The sequence below is a fragment of the Drosophila albomicans genome, chromosome X (assembly GCF_009650485.2).
Source record: "Drosophila albomicans strain 15112-1751.03 chromosome X, ASM965048v2, whole genome shotgun sequence".
Classification (NCBI taxonomy): domain Eukaryota; kingdom Metazoa; phylum Arthropoda; class Insecta; order Diptera; family Drosophilidae; genus Drosophila; species Drosophila albomicans.
The window spans coordinates 26,884,367-26,906,734 of NC_047627.2; the positions used below are offsets into that span (position 1 = coordinate 26,884,367).

At 37.8% G+C, this 22,368-nt stretch overlaps 1 protein-coding gene across 7 annotated transcripts in view; it reads right to left on the bottom strand.

Moving 5' to 3' along the window:
• LOC117566630 (teneurin-a) overlaps positions 1-22,368 on the bottom strand; it is a 219,781-nt gene that overhangs the window by 82,380 nt on the left and 115,033 nt on the right. The window lies entirely within an intron of this gene.

The following is a 22,368-nucleotide window of genomic DNA, read 5'->3' on the forward strand; positions in this document are numbered from 1 at the left end:
CATTCGATAACGACTTGCAGTTGTTGTTGTTGCTGTTGTTGTTATTTTTATTGCTGCCTCTGCAGTTGCCCATTTAAATATGCAACACATTTTTGTGCTCAGCTGCTCGCTCTTGTTGTTTTTCACGCTCCGCCCGCAAGTATGCAACAATTTTTTGTGTTGCACTCACTTGCTGCGATTCACAAGACAAAAGCGTAAAATTACCACACACACACACACACGCATGTTGTTTGATGACTTGCCAGCTGCTACAACATGCTGTGGTATATACGCTATTACTTACACACACACACACGCTTCTTTTGCCGAAGCATTTTGTTAAGAGCGGCGCGCACAAAAGTATGCAATTAAAAATGCAGCCAGCGAAATTGTTGAAATTGCTGATTTGCAAAAGTATTTTTTCATATCATCGCAAGCCAGCAAAAGGTGCTTTTAGTTAAATCCAAGTAAAAGGCTTCAATTTAAGTATTTCTTCTCTATAACGATTGGCGGTGTTTTATGTTAAGTGAAAGGCTTAAATTTAAGTATTTCTCTTATATCAATATTGACTTTATTTAATGTTAAGTTGAAGGTTTAAAATTAACTATTTGCTTTGTATATTAATCGACGTTATTTAGTGTTAAGTTGAAGGCTTAAATTTAGGTATTTATTCTCTATACAAATTGACGTTATTTAAAGTTAAGTTGAAGCCTTAAATTTAAGTATTTATTCTTTATAACGATTGACGTTATTTAAAGTTAAGTTGAAGACTTAAATTGAAGTATTTATTCTTTATAACGATTGACGTAATTTAAAGTTAAGTTGAAGGCAAAAATTGAACTATTTCTTTTCTATACTTTTTCATCATATTTTGTATTGACGTTTAGTTTAATTTTCCTTTATTAACCCTGTGTTGTTAAGCAACTAATTAATTTCCACAGGTTCTTTACCTAATAAAAAAAAGAAACAAAACCAAAATTCTTCTTTACTTTAAAGTTCTCCACTAACTTTCGACTCAACACAATAAATCGCCAGAATTGCTCACAAAATTATATTTGTATAATCGATCGAAAGCTAAGCTCTGCAGTTCATAAATTTTGGCCTTTAATGCTTGTTTGGCTTTAAGGCCAAAACTGACAAAATTTTGCTACGTAAGGGCGTTGCTTTTATTTTTCTCCTCCTCCACTCTTTTTGTTTTTTTTTTTGGTAGTTGCGCGTGGGAGTTTGTGACATTTTTATGTGTCGTTGCAAATTGCAATGTATGCAATGCTCTTATTTATTTATAACTATAACTTTAATGGTTTGTGCGCGCTCCATTGTCAAGAGTCTTTCTCTTTCGCTCTGCAGCAGCAATAGAAGCAGGCAGCATCAGCATCAGCTCATCATCATGGCTGGCTGGCAGCGAGTTTGTTCGTTTTTCGAGTGCATTTGACATATCACATTTGGTTCGCTCTTGTCAAATTTTTGTGTGTGCTTTGGACGCCATTTTGGCTTTGTTATTTATGGCCATGTCAAGCGGTCGCCAGCTGGTCAAGAGAGAGCTGCTAGCTGCTCTCGCTCCCTCAAATCCCAAGCCCCGAGACCCCGAGACCCCGCAAAACGCAACCCACTTGGTCATCAGCGTGGCCTGCATTTGACATGCGGTTGCGTGCGGGCCAAAAACTTTTTGGTCTGTTGTATTTCTAAATTCTTCACTCTTCATCCTCCTTTTTTTTTCTTTTTTTTTTTTTGTTGGCCATTGGCAATTGGTAAACCGGAAAACGGGTCGACAAAATGGTGATTGGCGCGCTCAAAAATCTGTTTCGACTAACCCCGACAGACAGAGAGAGAAAAAAAAGAATCAACCATAATAACAAGCAGCCTAAACCAATGCACAATTCTCTCTGCTTCCTTCTCTCCTTCCCTCTGCTCTGCTTGCATTCTTCACTTGCTGTTGACCCCAAAAAAACAAATCCGAAATTTGCAAATCAACCCAAATATCAAGCTGCAAATTTACGAGTACGTTGCGTTGAGTTGCCAGCGGCTAAAGCAACCAGATCAGCGTAATTTATAACGCAGACAGAGACACACATGCCCCCTGAAAAGTATGCAATGAAACAATGAGTGAAAGCGCTGAAGAGAAAGAGATAGAGAGATGGATAGAGAGAGAAGATAAAATGAGTGCGAAAGCCGCTTACAACAAAATCAACGACAACAGCAGGCGGCCTAGACCCGACCTTCCCCCTCCCTACTTCCCTCTCCTCACACCACGAGCCATGCACAAGATAAATGTGCCTCTGTATGTGTGTGCGTGTGTGTGTGTGTGTGTGAGGCAGCTTAGCAAACGCTAAGCCAGCCAGCGAACAGCGCAAGCTGTGCCTGTGATTTATTAGCAACAATAATAGAATTAAACAATTTAAATTAAGTTGTAGCCAAAAACCATAAACAGTCTGCCAAGCGGACGAAGCGAGACGACGACGACGACGACGACGACGGCGGCACCTCTGTGCCACAGTGCCACTGTGTGTGGCATGCCACAGGAAGAAGGGGCCACAACACAACACAACTTCACACGCAACGGGGCGTACCACAAAAACAGTTTTGTTACAGCATAAATTGCAGTGTATCGTGACCAGAGAGTCGCACTTTGGGCACTTGACAATTCTGCAATTTAGGCATAACATTCATAGATGTGGCCAAGAGATTGAGCAAAAGAATTCCAAAGAAATTGAAGGGCAAACAAAACGAATATTAATCGAAATAATACTAAGAACAAGTCAATGGATTTGGCCAGAGTAATAAATATATTTTGCATATTTGTTTTCTCACTAAATTATATATAAAATTTAAAGCTTGTGTTATTCGTATAATGATCATAGCTTTGTTTTCTTTTAAATTTGATAATTAAAAATCAGATTTAAGTGCCATAAAATAAATGCTTCTTTCAGGGACATTGGAGGCTTTCAAAAGCACAGTTTTGAAATCTACAAATATTTAGCAAACTAATTCTTTTGTTGGTGTACTAATTTAAGCTAGTGATTTTATGATTTAAATGGTTTCAACAGTTATCTCACATTATACATAGAACAATTAATTCAACGATTTGTTATACTCTTCAAATGAGAAATTGAATTTTCGAATGCGTTTGAATGCTGAATCCCTCAAAGTGAGTTATTAGGTTATGTTGGTATATTTTGTACTCGGTGGTATATTTTCAATATAGTTTTATATTGATATACCAAATATAACATTCGGTATATAGGTATTTTTGGTATATTTTGTACTGCATTGTATATTTTTAGTGTATTTTTCGTATATATTGGTATATGGGTATATTTCAGTATATTCTGTATTCTATGGTAGACTTTAAATGTAGTTTTACTAAAGAGTTTAAGTGTAGTCAATATACCAAATATAACATTCGGTATATATGTACATTTTGGTATATTTTGTACTATATGTTATACTGTTAATGTATTTTTACATCAATATACCAAATATAGTATAGGGTGCATTTTAGTATTTTTTCATATATATTGTCATTTGTGTACTTTCGGTATATTTTGTACTGTATGGTAGACTTTAAATGTAGTTTTACATCGATATACCAAATATAACATTCGGTATATAAGTATATTTTGGTATATTTTGTATTGTGTGGTATATTTTAAATGTATTTTTCGTATATATTGGTATTTTTCAGTATATTTTGTACTCCATACCAAATATAACATTCGGTATACAGGTATATTTCGGTATATTTCGTACTATATGTTATACTGTTAATGTAGTTTTACATCAATATACCAAATATAGTATGTGGTGCATTTTAGTATTTTTAATATATTTTGATATTTGGGTACTTTCGGTATCTTTTGTACTATATGGTATATTTTTAATGAAGTTTTGGTATATTTTTGGTATATTAATTTGGTATACTTAAAAATTCGATTGTAGATTTCCTACAATTTTTGTTTTTTATTAATTTTTTGGGCTTCCTCTAAAATATATTTTTCATTTTATGCTTGTCTGAAATAAACTTGAGCTTTGAGAGCATTGCAAATTCGTTGCTGTTTAGCAAAGCAAAGCAACGATGGATTCACTTGAGTAGCGCCAAGAGTGAGATAGAGAGAGAGAGAGAGAGAGGGAGTTGGAGAGTTTGGGGCACATGTGTGCAATAGTATCGCGTCGCCCTGGGGGCATTACAAATGCTTCCTGTGCATAAATGTGGCAGCAATGGCAGAGCTCTGTTCTGTTCTGTCCTCTGTCTGCCTCGCTTTGTGTGGACTTCTGTAACTGCATCTGTATGTGTGTATGTGTGTGTATATATCCTTGGCATTATTACTTGCTGTTGCGATTGCTATTGCTGCTGTTGTTGCTGTTGCCATTGTTGACCAGCCCCAACACAGTTTGACCCCGAATCAGTCAAGCTTCCTTCTGCCACCCGCACTCAACTCGCACCTCCCCCTACCCTTCACTCCTTCCCCTTCCCCAGTGCTTGACATGCGCCCTCATTTCCGCAGCACTCAACGCAACCGCTTTTTTTTTGCTCCCTCATTTTTTTGCTGCTGGAGCAACAAAAAAGTGTTGCATACTTTTAAGTGTAACGCATTTTGCAAACTTCAAATAGCATTTTGTAGTTGTCGCTGTCGCTGTTGTTGTTGTTGTTACTACTACTACTGTAATTGTTGTTGTTGCCATAGCAAATTGTTTGTTATTATTTTTATGCGGCTGCTGCTGTTGTTTTAAGTGTGTGCATTTAATTTAATTTTTATTTAAATGCAACGCATAAAAAAGAATTAAAAACCTTTTTGTAACAATTTTAATGTTTTCAATGTTTTGTGAAGTGTGTGTTTCTCTTCCCTCTCTCTCCCCCCCCCCCTTCTCTCTCCCCTCTCTCCTCTCTCTGTGTCAACAACGAGAACTATAACAAAATAATTGCTTACTGTGACACACATTGCCAGCTTCAGCTTCACTCAAAAATCACTCGACAAAAACAGCATCAACAGCAGCAGCAGAAGCTTCAGCTTTAGTTCTGTTCTCAATTGAATTTTTATGAGTTTTCGTGTTTGCAAATTAAATGCAATTTAAGAGACGAGATTAAAACACACACACAATGAAAATGTCTGATTTAATATATATATTATACGAAATTGTAAATGAGTTTGTTCATTCATTTCGAAATAGTCAACGCTAAATAATATTTTTTTGCATTTTGAAACTGTCGAATAATATATTATTCCGTTTATTGCAAGTCTTTTTATTAGAATCGCTTTAATATTTTTCATTTATTCTTTTTTAATGTAATTTTTATTATAATTGTGATTCTTTTGGCTTTCTTTATTGCTCTAAAGTATCAATATGTATTTTTTTTTATTTTTTTAATAATTTTCTATGCATTTTTTATTTAGAAGTGAACAAATGAAGGATAAACTGTAAATATTTTGAAGTCAGTGCACATTTGATAATATTTCTAGCTTTTATATATTAAACAATTCAAATAAGTTTGAATGCAGTGAATGCATTCATATGATTCATTTATAGCTTGCCATTCGCTGTTCATTTCAATTTGCTAAAGCTGTCCCTCAGAGCTGAGCAACCTTCACCTGTCAAACCAGACTCATATTTGCACACTTACACTCATTCACACACTCACACTTATTCACACACTCACACTCACTCACACACTCACATTTGCTGGGCTGTCAGTGTCATTAAATGCTGTCGTTAAATCAAATCGCTGTATTCAGTTAGTGCAACTCAGTTTCATTTGCAAACACAGCAAAGCGAAGTGAGTAATGAGCGGCAAGTGCAGCAGAGAGTGAGAGGGCAGATAAGAGAATAAGAGAGAGAGAGAGAGAGAGACAGGGAGAAGGGAGAAGGGAAGCAACTGAGCCGTGTCGTGCTGCAGTCGAGTCCAATCAATTAGTTGCGCTGATTTGTTTGACAAACTGCACTCGCATTGTGTTCGCTCTCTCGCTCTTTCTCTCCCTTTCTCTTCTATCTATCTCTTTCTTCAGTTGTTGTTGTTAGTGTGTCTATTGTTGCATTAGTCGCTGCGGCCACGTAGCGTTTTATGTTTGTTTGTTGTCTTTTTGTGCGCCAATTTCGCTTGTAATTTCGCCCACACCTAACTGTCCGCTTCCCTCTCCCTATCTACCTCCCTCCCGCCCTATCTGTCTCTTTCTCTCTGTGTGTGGATTATTATTGATTTCGCGCTTCATTTTTCTAGCACGTTTCCGCACAGCGTGTAATTTTGTTTGGCTTTGTCTACGCTGCCAAAGAAAACTTGCTCTAGACCGCGAATCGACCTGTGGGAGACACTCCATCTCGCTCTCGCTCTCTCTGTCTCCCTCTCTGCCTCCCTTTTCCAGCTGTATGTGTGTGTGTGAAAATTTAGCGAAAATCACGTTTCGGGCGTTGTTAGTTTTGCGTTGTGCACGACTTCAGTTGACCCAACTCACAACTCTCACAACTCTCGCAGTTCACAGCTCGAACAATGGTCGAAGAATTTGCCCAAAAACTAACTTATAGTTTGTTCCACTTGCTCTCCATGTATGTGTGTGTGTGTGTGTGCGTGTGTTGCCTCATTCAAACAACTTTGCCAACAGGCAACTGCAGCAACAGCAGCCGAAGAAGGAAAATGCCGTCAGCTTTTTCCCTCCCAACTTTTCTCTTCGCTCTCTCTCTTCGCTGCTATTTTTGTGTGTGGTGCAAATTCATCATCATGCCTCGCATAAATGTTTTATTTTGTTTTTGTTATTGTTGCTTGTCCTAGTTTTGTGTGCCGGGAATCATTTCAAATTTGACTAAAGTAGCCCGAGAGCGAGCGAGCGAGAGAGAGATGGAGATGGAGAGAGTTTCGTCAAGTTTCCCCCCAGTTTCTCGTTTAGTTTGATCGCCTCCCTTTCTCCTTTTCTCCCATCACATACATTTAAATGTTCTCAAGTTTTGTTTAGTCGAGAGTTTGTTGTTGTTGTTGGGGCATGCATAACTGCGATATGACCAAGTTAACTTTGCAACTGCTTTTCAATTGCATATCGAAGAACACAACTCAATTGGAGCAACGCGTTCTAGGCTAATCGATTGCCCAAGCGAGACAAAGCGAGAAAAGAGATAGCAAACAGCTGAATATATGCTAAAGTGTGAATATGCTTTTAAAACAATGATACTAGATTGAAGACAGGTTGCAGAGAAGATTATTTAAAGTGAGGGAAAGAGAAAAACTGTGAAATATATACTGAATACTGTAGATTAAAGAGATAGAGAGAGAGAGAGAGAGAGAGAGAGAGAGAGAGAGAGATGGGAGACATATGCGAAATATATACTGAATACATTAGATTAATTAGAATGATGTGAAATATATACTGAATACTGTAGATTAAAATACTACAACAATACTAAATACAGTAGATAAAACTTCAGTCAAATAGAGAGAGAGAAAAAGAAAGAGAAAAACATACAAAGAGAAGAACTTGATTTAAAGCGAAAGAGAGAGAAAAATGGAGACCTATGGGAAATATACATATATTGAATACAGTATATTAAAATACTATACTAAATACTGCCGATAGAAAGTCAAGAAAAGAGAGAGACACAATGAATTCCACAAATAGAAAGATAAGATGAACTTCAATTAGACAGAGAGAGAGAGAGCGTGATCTTTAGAATAAGACAGCAAGCTGAGCTCAGAGAGACAAACAGAGCTAGAAAGAGACAGACAGATAGTCAGTTAGAAGGAGCAAGCTATAGCTAAGCCACAAACGTAATCAAAGCTGTGCTCAAGAGGAGCAAACAAGGACTATAGAACAAAAATAATGCCAGACAGCTGGATATATTTAGAAAAAGGATAAACATGGCGGAAACAATGCGAAAGAGATGGCGATAGAGTAAGAGAGAAGGAGATGGAAAGAGGCTAGACCATTGGTCGCTTCATTTCCGGCCGAGTTTCAAGCAAAAGTTTTGTAAGCAATCTGCAATCTGGTTTCCGGCTGCTGCAAGGATAACTCAGTATTTTGCTACAATCCCAATTCCTTTCTAATGCTAATGCTAAGCCTTAAGTCTCGAGTCTCGAGTGACAAAACTACCAAGTCTCAAATCTCTGCACACTTTCTCCACTTCTCTCACCCACCAACGGAAAAAAAGCAATGCTGCTTACACACAAAAGAAGTTTTTGCTGTTTAAGACAAAAGGCGCCAAATCAGCAAGAAAAATGAGACAGACAACAGAGATTGGGAGCGAGAGGAGGGAAGAGACAGAGAGAGAGAGAGAGAGAGAGAGAGAGAGAGGGGAGAACGCAGGCAGGCAAATCAATTTAATTAGTTTCTGACTTTCATTTACAAATTATGCATAAATCTGTAGACAGGGCCCCAGAGACCATAAATTAAGCGCAGCAGTCGAGAAGACTTTCAACTTCAGGCAAGAGCGAGACAGAGAGAGAGAGCGATGGAGAGAGAGAGAGAGAGAGCGATAGACAAGCGGCAAAGTTGCTGGACAAAACAACAACAACAAACTTGTAACTAACAGGACAAGCAGAAGAAGAAGAAGCAGCAGCAGTTGGCAAAGTGGAAATAGAAGTAGAAGATGTAGAAGAAGAAGAAGACGCGACACGAACGAAGTGAAAGGCCAAAAGGGAGAACGAAAATCAGCGAGGGTTGGACGCAAAATTAATTTGCGCTTTTATTAAATTTGCTGCTTTTTTCGTCTTCTACTTCGACTGCTGCAGAAGTGAGCGCAACAGAGAGGGGAATAGAAAGAGAGAGAGAGAGAGAGAGGGAGCTGCATGCTGTGAGCTAAGGGCAAAGGCAGGTAATCACGCCTGCACAACCCAAAATAAAAATGAAGCGAAACACACACACACACACATGAGCAATTTTTATCGAGCGTCAAAGCAACAAGCGAGCAAGCGAAAGAGATAGACAGAGAAAGAGTGGGAGTGAAAGAGAGGGGAAGCATTCACGCAGCGCTGTCAAACGAATTGCAACCCCTTGAAACAATTTTTTATACTCGATTTATTTCCATTTTTTTCTCGCTCGTTGTTTTTTTTTTTTGCACGCATATTACTGCGTATATATATCTCTCTGTGTGTGTGTGTGAGTAATTTTCCTCGTATTTTTTTTGCTTTTTGGAAAGTGTGCAGCGGCCCCGATTTGCACTTTGCTTATGCTTCAATGCACGCAACGTGCGGGGGCTGCAAAAAAAAAAGGGTCAGAGGGGAGAGGGGGACGGAAAGGGACAGCCAAGTAGCGGTTGGCCCTTTAACACACACATACATGCACAACACACGCATATTTGCAAAAAAAAAGAAAGAAATATTAAAAATTGTGAAAAAAAACACAAGAATAAATGTGAAAAATATGAAAGTGTAAAAAAAATGGAGCGATAAAAGGTAGAAAAAACAGAAAAGCACAGTAAAGGGAAAATAAAAAGCGAACAGGCTGTGTTAAAAGGGGAGCCCATCAAACAATCGGCTAGAACAATAGAAACAATTATCAAATTTATTGACTTGAAGAGAAATGAGAAAAGTGAAGCGAGAAAAATGTGTGCATGAAATGTGAGCAAGGGTAAAGAAGGCAATCAACAGATCAAATATGACAGACGGACAGACAGACAGACAGACAGACAGACAGACGGACGGACAGACAGACAGACAGACAGACGGACGGACAGACAGACAGTTAGTTGCCTCATAAATGTGAGCTACCGAAAGGAAATCAAAGTCTTTTAAAACAGAGCTATGCTAAAAGTGTTGAAGAAAAATCCATTTCAAACTGTGTGAGAAAAATCTTGGAAAATTCAATAACTTACAGACAAATTTGTTGGCAATAATTGCAGCTACAATTTATGCCATAACGTGTGCTTATCATATTTGTAAAAAATTATTAAAAATACTTTCAGAATTCAACCAAGTCAAAAACAAGAATACTTGAGTTGAGTACTTTTAAATGTGAGATATCGGATAACACTTTTAAACATACCGCAAAAATACAGAAATATTTCTAAAAAAAATATACTAGAAAAATACTAAAACATGCCTAATATACTAAAATATACCTAGTCATTATACCCCAAAAATACTAAAGTATACCCAATCGATATACCAGGAAAATACACAAATATACCAACTCAGTATACCGAAAAAATACCAAAGTATACATTATCAATGTACTGAGTAATGCTAAGAATATACCGAAAAATACTGAGAAAAATGCTAAAATATATCTGACCAAATACCGAAAAAATATTAAATCGATATACAAGGAAAATACACAAATATACCAACTCAGTATACCGAAAAAATACTAAAGTATACATTATCAATATACTATATATATATAAAAATACTAAGAAATATGCTAGAATATATTCTACCAAATACCGAAAAATTACTCAATCGATATACAAGGAAAATACACAAATATACCAACTCAGTATACCGAAAAAATACTAAAGTATACATTATCAATATACCGATTAATGCTCGGAATATACCGAAAAATACTGAGAAAAATGCTAAAATATATCCTATCAAAAGCGCAAAATGCTAAAATATACCTTCTTTAAACATTTCTAGTCAATGTACCAAAAAAAATACTGCAATTTATAGAATTTACTTTGGAAGAACTTTTATGAAAATCAATTCGAATCATTGCTTGGTTTTTTTTTTCTTGTAAATTCATTTTCATTTTTGTTTCTTAATTGTTTCCGCATCTTGAAAATCTCGCTTCCAGTTCTGATTCCGGCATAACTTTTGCTGCCTTCATCATATGAGGCGTTTCCTGCTCCCTCTTCGCTTTACCTCTCTCTTCCTCTCCCTCTTCCTCTTCTTTGCTCCCCCGCTCTTACTTTTCTTCTGTTCTTGTTGCGTTGTCTCTTTGGCTTTGGCTTTGGCTTTGGCTTCAATATTTGCCCAAGTGCATCGGGCGAGTGAAATCCAAGCGTGCAACCCGAACGTTAATGATCTAAAGAAGAACAACAACAGAGGCGGGAAGAAGCGTGGCAAGCAGATAAAGGGGGGGAAAGGGGGAGAGGAGTAAAGGGGAGAGAAGTCTGCTATCAGTTACACGCGCTTTTCAAGGCAGATAGAAAAACGAATGAAAATAAAGCGAAAGCGCAGCAAGCCAAGCGAACTGGCAACAACAACAACAAGAGCAACAAGAGCGACGAGTGGCTGCCACACAGTCTGTGCCACAGTCCCCCCCACCCCCTCAAGTTGCAACACACGCTGCCTCAGAGCGACGCCGCCATGTGACTAATAACACCCCGAGGGAGCAACAACAACAACGTCGACGATGACTTGGAAGGTTTTCGAAGGCCTGCGTTTTGTGGCAACAGAGGCGGGGCGTGTGGGCGGGGCCGTGGGCGCACGGTGCGGGTGGCTGCAACATCAGCGTCGACGGCTGCCAATGATCAAAGCATTTTTTTTTTTGTTCCAGCGCTTGCCTCCCTTTTTATACCCGCTACCCATAGGGTAGAAGGGTATTATAACTTTGTGCCGGCAGGAAATGTATGTAACAGGTAGAACGAGGCATCTCCGACCCTATAAAGTATATATATTCTTGATCAGCGTCAACAGCCGAGACGATATAGCCATGTCCGTCTGTCCGTCTGTCTGTCTGTGTGTCTGTCCGTCCGTCCGTATGAACACCTAGATCTCAGAGACTATAAGCGATAGAGCTATAATTTTTTTTCGACAGCATTTGTTATGTTTGCACGCAGATCAAGTTTGTTTCAAATTTTTGCCACGCCCACTTCCGCCCCCGTAAATCAAAAAAATCGAATAACAAGCGTAAATTTAAAGCTAGAGTTGCGAATTTTGGTATATACAATAATTACTATAGTAGTTTTGATTCCTGAAAATTTAGTTGCGATCAGATAAAAATTGTGGAAGTTATTAAAGAAATACTTTTGTATGGGCAAAACGCCTACTTACTAGGGCTCTTAGTTGCTTTGGCCGACAATCTGGTACATTGTGCCGTCTATGGTATATTTTGAATGATGTGCTGTATCGATATACCAAACATACCATTTGGTATATTTTTAGTATTTTTTTAGAATTTTCGGTATATTTTGAAAATAATACCAATATTTTGCCCTTATTAAAAATGGGTAGCGGGTATCTCACAGTCGAGCACACTCGACTGTAACTTTCTTACTTGTTTGCTTCCTCACTCTCTCTCTTTCTCTCTCTGTTCTTGCAACCTTTTTTTCGCCACGCTAAATTTTGTTATGACGGCGGAATTAATATTATTAAGGGGCGATTTGCTGCCTCGACCTGAGCTGCGCCCTTTTTTTTCCTCTTGCTTCACTCTTTTTCTACCATATTTCTTCTTTTTTTTTTCTTGTCTTTTTTTTGTTGCCGTTGATAATTTAGCGTCGCCACCAGCAAAAGCAAAAGCAAAAACAACCGCCGCCATCATTATCAACAGCGTCGCGCTCTTGGCTTTTGTTTGACATTGCCCCCAGCCACGCCCACCCCCCCATTCAACGCCCCCTTCGTCTGTTGCTGCACTTCGCACTTGGTTTATGTGCCTTATTAAATATTTACTGGGTTTTGAAAAGCGTCTTTAATTGTTGTCACTTGCAGTTTAATTATTTACACACAGCCACAGCAAAAAAACACCTAAACAACACAGCTGCAAAATACTCTACAATATTTATAGTATATACTTTATTGTTTGCTTTAAACTTTGTGAGCTGTCCAAACGTGTCTTATCGAAGTCTCCGACTCAACTCGAATAATTAATGTTCTGTCATGTTGCTCAATGCAAAAACTTCAAGAGAGGTAAACTTAAGGGGTATATACCGATCTTGATATACTCTATAATGCTGCATAGTTCCTACTTTCAAATACTTATAATGTTATTATAAAATATTTGCTAGAAGTTAATCTTATTTTACATACTGAAAACCATTGTCTTACAGCGATTTTATGTATTTCAGTTTATTTCTCACATTTATTGCATAGTTCAATGAGTTCTCAGTATATAAAATATACTAAATAAAATTGTTATAATAAAAAAAGAATTTAATATTGTGTTGAAAACCATTTTGTCATATCGTTTTGATGCACTTTACTTTATTTTGCGCATTTATTGCATATATCAATAAGTTTTCAGTATATAAAATATACTGAATAACATTATTATTATACAAAATGAAATGTTATATTGTGTTTCATATTTGAAAAACCATTTCGTTACATCGATTTTATGCATTTTACTTTATTTTGCGCATTTATTGAATATGATAATGAGTTTTCAGTATATAAAATATACTGAATAACATTATTATTATACAAAATGAAATGTTATATTGTGTTTCATATTTGAAAAACCATTTCGTTACATCGATTTTATGCATTTTACTTTATTTTGCGAATTTATTGAATATGATAATGAGTTTTCAGTATGTAAAATATACTGAATAAAGCTTTAAGTTTAAAATGCAGAGTTTAAGAATAATTTATAAAATTATTTCAATAATTCTCATTTCAATTCTCAGTATTTTAAAATGCTTGAAATTACTAGTATTTAATATTACTAAAATTTAAATCCTAAAAAGTTGATTTCACATTATTTAAGTGAATCTCTTATGGAAGAAGTATAAAAGTATTACTATTTCAATATCGAATAATACCAAAAGTATTTAAATATTAAAGAGAACTGTTTGCAAATATGCATTTAAATAGTTAATATAAAATTCCGCTTATTTGGGTTGCATTCATTTTTTTTTTACCACTGCTCAACTTTTCTAGGGTATTTGCTAGTCGAGTGTTAAGCTTGTTGAAACGTTTCCCACAGAGCTTAGCCTCCGTTTTGTTGGCAAAGCAAAGCTGCAAAACGCTGCAGCGTCTCGTCTTAAACTTGGGGCTGAGCGTGAAGGCAACGCGATAAGCGCCTCAAACATTTTTCGAGCGCTTATTAATTGTTTGTCGAGTGGCAAGTGGCAAGTGGCAAGCGGCAAGCGGCATAAGGTAAACGTCAGACGCAGCGACAGCGACAGCTTGGCAAGGATTAGACAGCGAGCTTGCAACGTCGTGGTGGCAAGCGTTAAGTGGCATGCCACCTGCTGTGTGTGCAGCCCTTTAAGCTGCAAATGTGAAGTGTGCCCATCTCGCATGCAAAAAGTGTTGCAATAAAATCAATCGAGCTAATAACGGAAATTGCGCCACTCACAGGGGAGTGAAGAGAGGGGGGGAGGGGGAGGGGAAGGGAGAGGAAAGTTACAGCCCTCTTACTAAAAGTAGGCGAAATCAAAGACGCCCAAAGGCAAAGCAATTTCCTCTACCCCAAGCAAAAATATTAGATGGAAATAGTTGCAAAACGACACGAGGAAATGATGCGAGAGCGAAGGATGGAGGGGGAAAAGCGGGGGTGGGGGGTGAGGGGTGAGGGGGGTGGACAGGACAACACACAGCGGGTTGCCACACGCAGCACGTGGCCAATGGTCCGTTCGTTTCGCTTTCATTCGATCATAAAAAATAAACATGAAGCAAAATACGACAAAATTATGAAAATGGCATTTTCCATTTTGCACCAAATTGAATTAGACGAGCCCAAAAAGAAAAAGGGGCAGCTGCAAGTGCAACAGAAAAGCGGCAGCAACCACCCGAAACAGGACAGGGCATTCAGGACACACAGGACATTCAGGACATTCGAGTAAATCTCGCTCGCTGGTCTAATCATAAACGAAGGGCGTGGCAGAGAGTGCAGATTTTGACGTCCTTGCCTTTCGGCCTCCCCCGAGTTAATTTGCAACATAATCTTTTAATCTGGTTTTTGTGTCAACTGCAGCCAGAGGCAACGACATCAACAACAACGAAACAAGGAAAACGAAAAGCAACCACCACCAACGAAAAAAAAAAAAAAAATGCTGTGAACCACCTTCGACTCGACGGTGGTTGGAAATTTATGAAAAATTCATTAGTTCCATGGACGAAAGAGAGATGACATATGATCCTAATGATGCCCCGAGCGACCATCTAGAGTCCACTTTAAGTTTTTATGCGTGCGGTCGACGCAACAGACAAAACAGAAAACAGAAAACAGACAACACAAACAGAAAACACCGAAAACAGAGCAGAACTCATGATTTGCTTCTTCCATATGATTCACACAATGATTCACAAGTCTGATTCATTAAATGCTCTACAGGCGAGAAATATTGCCAACTACAAACGATAGGTGGCGCCAGCCAAGCCATTTCTGATATAATTCTTTAAAGCTTTTTCTAACTCGAAACTAAAATGAAATTTTGGGAACAAGTAGTTAAGATAGTTACACAAATGTGAGTAAATTTTGTACACATCTGATTAATTAAATGTTCTACAGGCGATAATTATTGCCAACTACGGACGATAGGTGGCGTCAGCTGTTGATTTCATTTAGGCAAAACCATTGCTTATGTATACAAATCTTTAAATTCTTTTGTAACTCGTTATTAACATGACATTTTAGGAGTAACTAACTTAGATAGCTACACAATTTAAAGCATATAAGTTTATTTGCATAAGATAATAACTAAGTTGGTATATAAAAATACTTAAACGGAAATAAATACTAAAACTATTTGGGAAGTATTTGTAATTTTCTATATGCAGATTATTGGGAATATTTTGGAAGCAATGTAAAGTAAATACAATAATATTGTAATTATAAATGTAAATCATAGAACTAAAAAGAATATGTAGATATTTTGGGAGTAGCTTATATGAAATTGTGATTTCGATTTTTTAGCATATTTGGTTAACAGTATATATTCCATATTTTTTAAAATATTGCAAATGAAAAAATTTCTGAACTATATAAAAATAATTTGGACTCGAAGTTGCGTTTATAACAATATTTTTCAATTTTAAACGCGTAGGTCGTAAGTACAGCTATTTCAAAGTTCAGAGAAATAGAAATCTATTATATTATTATATATTATTATATTATTTCATTCCATATAAGAAATGAAAATTATATTTAGTCAGTGCTTCCATAATTTCAAATAAGTAATCAATAAATCGAACTCGAGGCTTAAGCGACAGGCTTGTCGAAAAATTGAGACTGATACACAAGAGAATCTCTGCTTTGCTTTGAGTGTCGCCGCCTGCAGCACAGCTCAATGAAATGCTGCTTGCCACACTTTGAGGCACAGATGCGATTCAAAGCGACTCTCGTCTATTGAAAATGGGAATGGAAGCCGTTAAGCTTATGAGTATATTCATTCAATGGGTTTATGCATGTTGATTGGAAAAGTGAATATTAACTTGTCTGTTGACCTGACCGTGCCACATGCAGCACGCAGCATGCCGCACGCAACACGCACTTGCAACAATGCAGCATGCTAAAGCAATTTCCGCGTGGACACCAAAGAGAAAAAACTGTGCGAAAAACTCCGCAGAGAAAGGAAAAGTCAAACGAGCACAAAAGGGAAATTCGCATAAAGCGCAAACAAAAAAAATGAGAAAAAAAGAAAATTGTTGATTTGCTTTGATTTACTTTACTTTAATCTGAAAAATCAATTTTTTTTTTTTTGCTTTATTTTTGGGCTTTGCTTTGGCAGATATTTTGTGTATGTGTGTGTGTGTGTAGTCGAAATTCATCAAAATCCAATCAATCTTTCATTTAAACATTTTCATTTCGGCTCGTTGCGTTGCGCGGCATTCGCATTGAATGGGAATCTATAGTATATAGATTCGATGAGCCGCCGAAAAAGCGACACAGAGAGCGATAGAGAGAAAGGGAGAGAGAGAGAGAAAAGAGGAGGGTAGGCAAAAATGGCAAAACAAAACAAAAAGCGAAAGACGAAAAAAGAAAAATACGCAGTAAAGCGCAAATATTTGCGCGAATAAATGGGGATGATGATGATGATGATGATGATGGCGATGTCGAAGGATGGGGAAAAGTCTAAGGATGAGCTGGCAAAATAACAACAACAAAGGGACAACGCAGTTTACAGAGTATAAAAGTTGAGCGGGGCAAAAATTTAATTCTATAGTAAAGGAACTGACAAATAAATTGTATATCTGAAATTACAGGGTATCTAGTTGTTGGTTATGCCATTAGCAGCATATATATTTAAAGAAATTGCGAATAAATTGTATTAAAAAGAAATTACAGGGTATCTAGTTGTTGTTTAAGCCATTATCAGCATAATAATGTAAAGAAATTGTAGGAGCAACAATGTATAGGGTATCTAGTTGATGCTTACAAAAATATGTAGATAAACTAAAACAAAATTGTATTTACATTATTAGAGGGTATCTATTTGTTGCTCATTAGCATTAGCATTACAAACAATTAAGTGAGATACCTGCTACCTATTTTGAATTAAATCAAAACAGTGCGGTATTTATTTTAAAATATACCAAATTAATATACCGCAAAAATACCAAAAATATACCATAGGCTATTTAAGGTATTTTCAATAAAAACAGAATAGTGTGGTATTTATTTTAAAATATACCAAATTAATATACCGCAAAAATACTAAAAATATACCAAATGATATTTTAAGTATTTTCAATAAAAACAGAACAGTTTGGTATTTATGATAACATAAACCAACTTTATATACCACAAAAATACTAAACTTGTATTATATTCGGTATATACCATAGAATATAAAATATACCAGATTGTCAGCCAAACAAAGGAATTTCTTGAAATAACTCCTACAATTTTATCTGAACACAAATCATAAACACTATAGTTATTATTGTAAGTCCCAGGGTATCTATTTAGTCGCAGCTTTTGGCATCAGTTGGCAATATTTTTGTGCTTTTCAAAGTTGGCAAACTGTTTTCGCATGCAGTTTGCATTGCAAATGCGATTACAATGCCAGCCGAAAATGTTGTTTCTATTTGTGGGCGTGGCGTCGAGCGCAATCAACTAAATTAGTTGAAGCCTAAACAAAAATAAAAACAATTCACACAAAAGTTGCAATAACAAAACCCAACTGAATTCGCTGCTGTTTTTATTTTTGCTTGGCCAATTGAAAGTGAAATTTGAAATTAATTCCTTTTGGCGGAGATGCTCCAGGGGTTTCCCCCTCCTCGCCACAACCAAAATGTGAGCCTGTTTAAACAAAAGACTGTTGTAGGGTTGAGCCATGGAAATTGGAGCAGCATTTTCTCCCGGGACGGGACGGGACGGGAAACATCATCATATGGCCAATAGAATTCGCATCCCAAAAAAAGAGAAGAGAAAAAAAAAGAACTGAAGCAAACATTTTTCGAAATGCCAAAACAAACACTGGGCCAAAATAGATAGGCAAATGAAAGCGAAAGAATGAGAGAGAGGGGTGGTAAGGGAGGGGGAGGGAACTCGTGTTTCGTGTTTACTGTTATTTAAAGCTTAATCCCCCAATGAAGAAAAGCATGAATTTATAATTAAAAGTAAATTAAAAGTAAATAAAACAGCGCCAAAAGATGCGAGGGACGACGATCCACAAAACCAAACTTGATGTCGATGACGTGTCCTGTGTGTCCCAAAAAAGTATCCCCAGGATGCGCACAAACAAATACAAGAGAGACCAAGGGAAGGGGGAAGTGAGGGGAAGGCCCATCAAAATGGACAAGAGCAACAACTTTGGGAAATTTCCCTTGTCGCTGTTATTTTACGTCTTGTTGTATAGCGATTATAATGAGCTGGGCGAATCAAAATGACATTACAAGAGGTGATGAACAGGCGACAAAAGTGCCGAAAGCGATTCCAAGAGGAAAGGAAAACTTTCAACAATAAAACTTTAATCTCACTCGAACAACATCAGCAACTACTTTGGGGAATTTCAACGATTTATATCAATTTCAAGCGCTATTCGAGCTACTTGTTTAGCAGCTGTTGTAATACGCTTTAAATTGTTGTTAGAGTATTGAATTGAGTGAATCATTCAAGTGGTATTTATTTAGTCGTTCATAGCCCAAATCAAATGCGCTTGCAGTTGGTCGCTTCTTCAAGCTTATTTCTCACTCACTGTTGCCTTACTTTAGATTTCTTTGGCAATTTCTCTGGCACAAAAAAATAGAATTTGAATATCTAACAAGGATAAGGCACAACATTAGCACAAGTCCAGGCAAGCAGAAGAAGAAGAAGAAGAGGACGACGCAGCACAAGATGAAGTGAGCGCCAAAAATGGCGCCCAACGTACGGCAAAGTAGGTTAATGTGCGAGATGCGTTCAACACACAACGCAACGTAGCTGTCGATAAAAATAGACAATTTCCACACACCCACACACATTTATATATATATAGGATATATACATTTGTATTGGTTGAGGGGGAGGGACTGCAGACAGGGTGAGGAAGGGAAGCAGCGCCTTCAATCTGTGAGAGACGAAAACAAATGGCGACCAAGCGCAGAGCAAAGAAAATTTGAAATTCTAATTGCCAGCCAGAGAGTGTGTCAGTGAACTTACTGAGTGTGTGTGTGTAGTACAGGTAGTCCCATTCCCTCCCCTTCCCTTCCTTTCTCCTCCCTTTTACAGCATGCGGGCTGCTCTTCGCTTTTGTGCAAAATGAATAAAACATTAAATCGGATTATAGAATTTTGCATTTTTCGAAATTAACATGTTTATCCTGGCAGCACACACAGAGAGAGAAGAGAGAGAGAGAGAGGAGAGAGAAGAGGAAGAGAGAGGAGAGTAAAACAGGGAGCTGTAGTCATTGAATTTGAATTTGAATGTGAAGCATTGCAGTCGCAGTCCAAGTTGTTGGCGCCTTGTTTTGGGAATGGGGGAAAACTCTGAGCCAAGATGCTATTGAACTCAGACACACTCGAAGGGAACATGACGCGGCGTCTTCAAATGCAAATGCCGCCTCCCCCGAAAAGTCGTTGACTGTTGCAATTAGGGCGCACAATGGGTTAACGTTTTACGCACAATGGGGTTAAGCTGGCAATCGATGAGGAGGAACTTCTTCTCTTCACTCGAATTCGAGTCGAAACTAGCCCAAAAGTTAACCTCAAGCAAAGGCTTAACGCGAGTGAAGGAGTCGAGAGGGAGGAGGGTATAGAGGGGTGTGTTTGGGGGGGCAGTTGGTTGCGCTCTCACGGTGCACAGCCTCTCATCAGTTGCTCTGTTGCTCAGTTGCCCAGCTGTCAGTCAATCAGTCAGTCAATCAGCTCACATGATAATGATATGCCTTGATGGGCCTTTGCTACACAATGACGTCCCCGTCCCTGCCACGCCCCCTCAATCGAATGCCGTTTGAAGTGGCACACACACACACAGAGAGAGAGAGGAGAGGACGCATAATAAGATTAGAGCGTGTTTCAGTTCCAGTTTCAGTTACTACTCGCGACTCGCTGAGGCTTAGTTTGGTGCGTCTTTTGTTTCCACATCAAAACTGAGACAACACACACAGAGAGAAAGAGGGGGAAGCGGGGCGTGGCTGATCCCGCAGCTGCTGTTTGCCATGGCAACAGTTTGGCTCTGTAATTAAGCCCAACTGCAGTAACTCAAAACCCCTTCACATCACACTGAGCTCTCTCGTATCTAAATTATACGTTTGCGCCTGATGGAGTGTGAGTTTGAGTCCGACTCCGAGTTTGAGTTTGAGGAAATAGTCAACTGCCTTTTCCGATCATTGCGATAAAATTGTGATATTTATGACAAAAAAAACGCCGACAGAACAAACTCTGAACTCTGTGACTGGCATTTGTAATTAGTCTCAACAGTCGAAGTGTTGTCGAAGAAGTGTTGCCAGCTGACACAGGAAAAACCTCATCATTTGATTGCCACACACACACAACACAAAAGAGCCGCATCACTCGATTGCCAAATTGTGCAAAAATAAAGTTTATCATTTTATAATCGTTTCCGTTTCTCAGTCTCTGTCTCTTTCTTTCTCTGTAGACGTGTGGGGTCCAGTCAAAGTAGGTTTAAGGCATAATTTGACGGTGAAAACATTTGAATTTGGTTTTAACAACAACTTAATGCTGTCTAGATGAATACTTTACGTAAGTTATGTTCTACTTTTTATACTCGCTATAGGGTAAAAGGGTAATGTGTATGTATGTATGTATGTACTCGTAACAAGCAGAAGAAGGCATCTCCATCGTTGACACGATATAGTCCGTTTGTCGGTCTGTCTGTCTGTCCGTCCACCCGTATGAACACCTAGATCTCAGAGATTATAAGAGATAGAAATATATTTTCTTTTCAACAGCATTTATTATGTTTCCACGCATATCAAATTTGTTTCAAATTTTAGCCACGCCTCTGTGCGCCCCCGAAAATCGATGAAAATCGATAAAGAAGCGTCGGTTTAAAGCTAGATAGCCAGATACCGCAAAAATACTAGAGTGCAAAATGGAATATTTTGAAAATGTTGCATTCGGTATGTTTTTAGTATTTCGCGGCATAATTTGGTATATTTTAAATTTAATTCCGCACTTTTATATTATTTCTGTCTTAATTTGTCTTAAGTAGGTAACTCGATCTTACTAATTCCACATTTGCTGTATTCAACTTGATTTCAACACTTTTAATTAGCTACATTTAACATTATTTTACTATGCCAAATTCAGTTGATAAATGCAGCACGCTCTTCGTAAATCATTTGTTATTAAATTCAAAACATTATTTAAGCATTAAAATGTCTTGCTAATGTCGCATAAACATTACTCGTAAGTAGTGCATTATTACACATATCGCAGCTGATGAAAATAAAAACAAATCATCAAGTGAATTGTGTTAGACAAAGCACATTTGCTAGCTGGCTGAATGGCTTACTGTCTGTGGCCTTACAACATATTGTATAATGAAATTCAAGTGGCGTAATCTATAAAGTTCTCTCTATCAAGATGTTGGAGTCTCGGGCAGCAGCTTCTACTTGTTCTTGCTGGCTTAAAGCGGGAGAGAGAGAGAGAGAGAGCTCTGGATGGGTGATGTGACATTATCTATGGTCGCATATCTCGGCGTATTTGTCAAGATCTTATCACGTGTTTCGAGCCTTAGTCCTGCCACCTAATTATGTCTCGCTCTCTCTCTCTCTCTCTCTCTTTCTCTTTCTATCTGGCATGCATATAAATACGAAATCAAGTCGCGATTTATGCGGCACACGGCACACACCCTCAAAGGCATCAAAGGCAAAGCTGTTGCTGTTGCTGTGTGCATGAAAAAGTCATTAAAATGTAATAAATTAGGGCAAGCCAGAAAGAAGAAGCCAACAAAAATGGGAGAAAAAAAAGTCGAGCAGTCAAGAGAGATGCGAAAAAAAGAGGGAAGGTAAAGCGGGGGAGGCTGAAATCTCACCCCTCACCCCTCCAGCCATCTAGCCCTCGACACAATTTTCACAATTTTTGCTTTAGCAGCTGAAAAGTGTATTAAATTGATTTCACTTGATTTTCCCGCTTGTACTATATACATATATATATATTTATTATGTTACTTGGCAAGAAGAACAAGAGGAAGCACTACC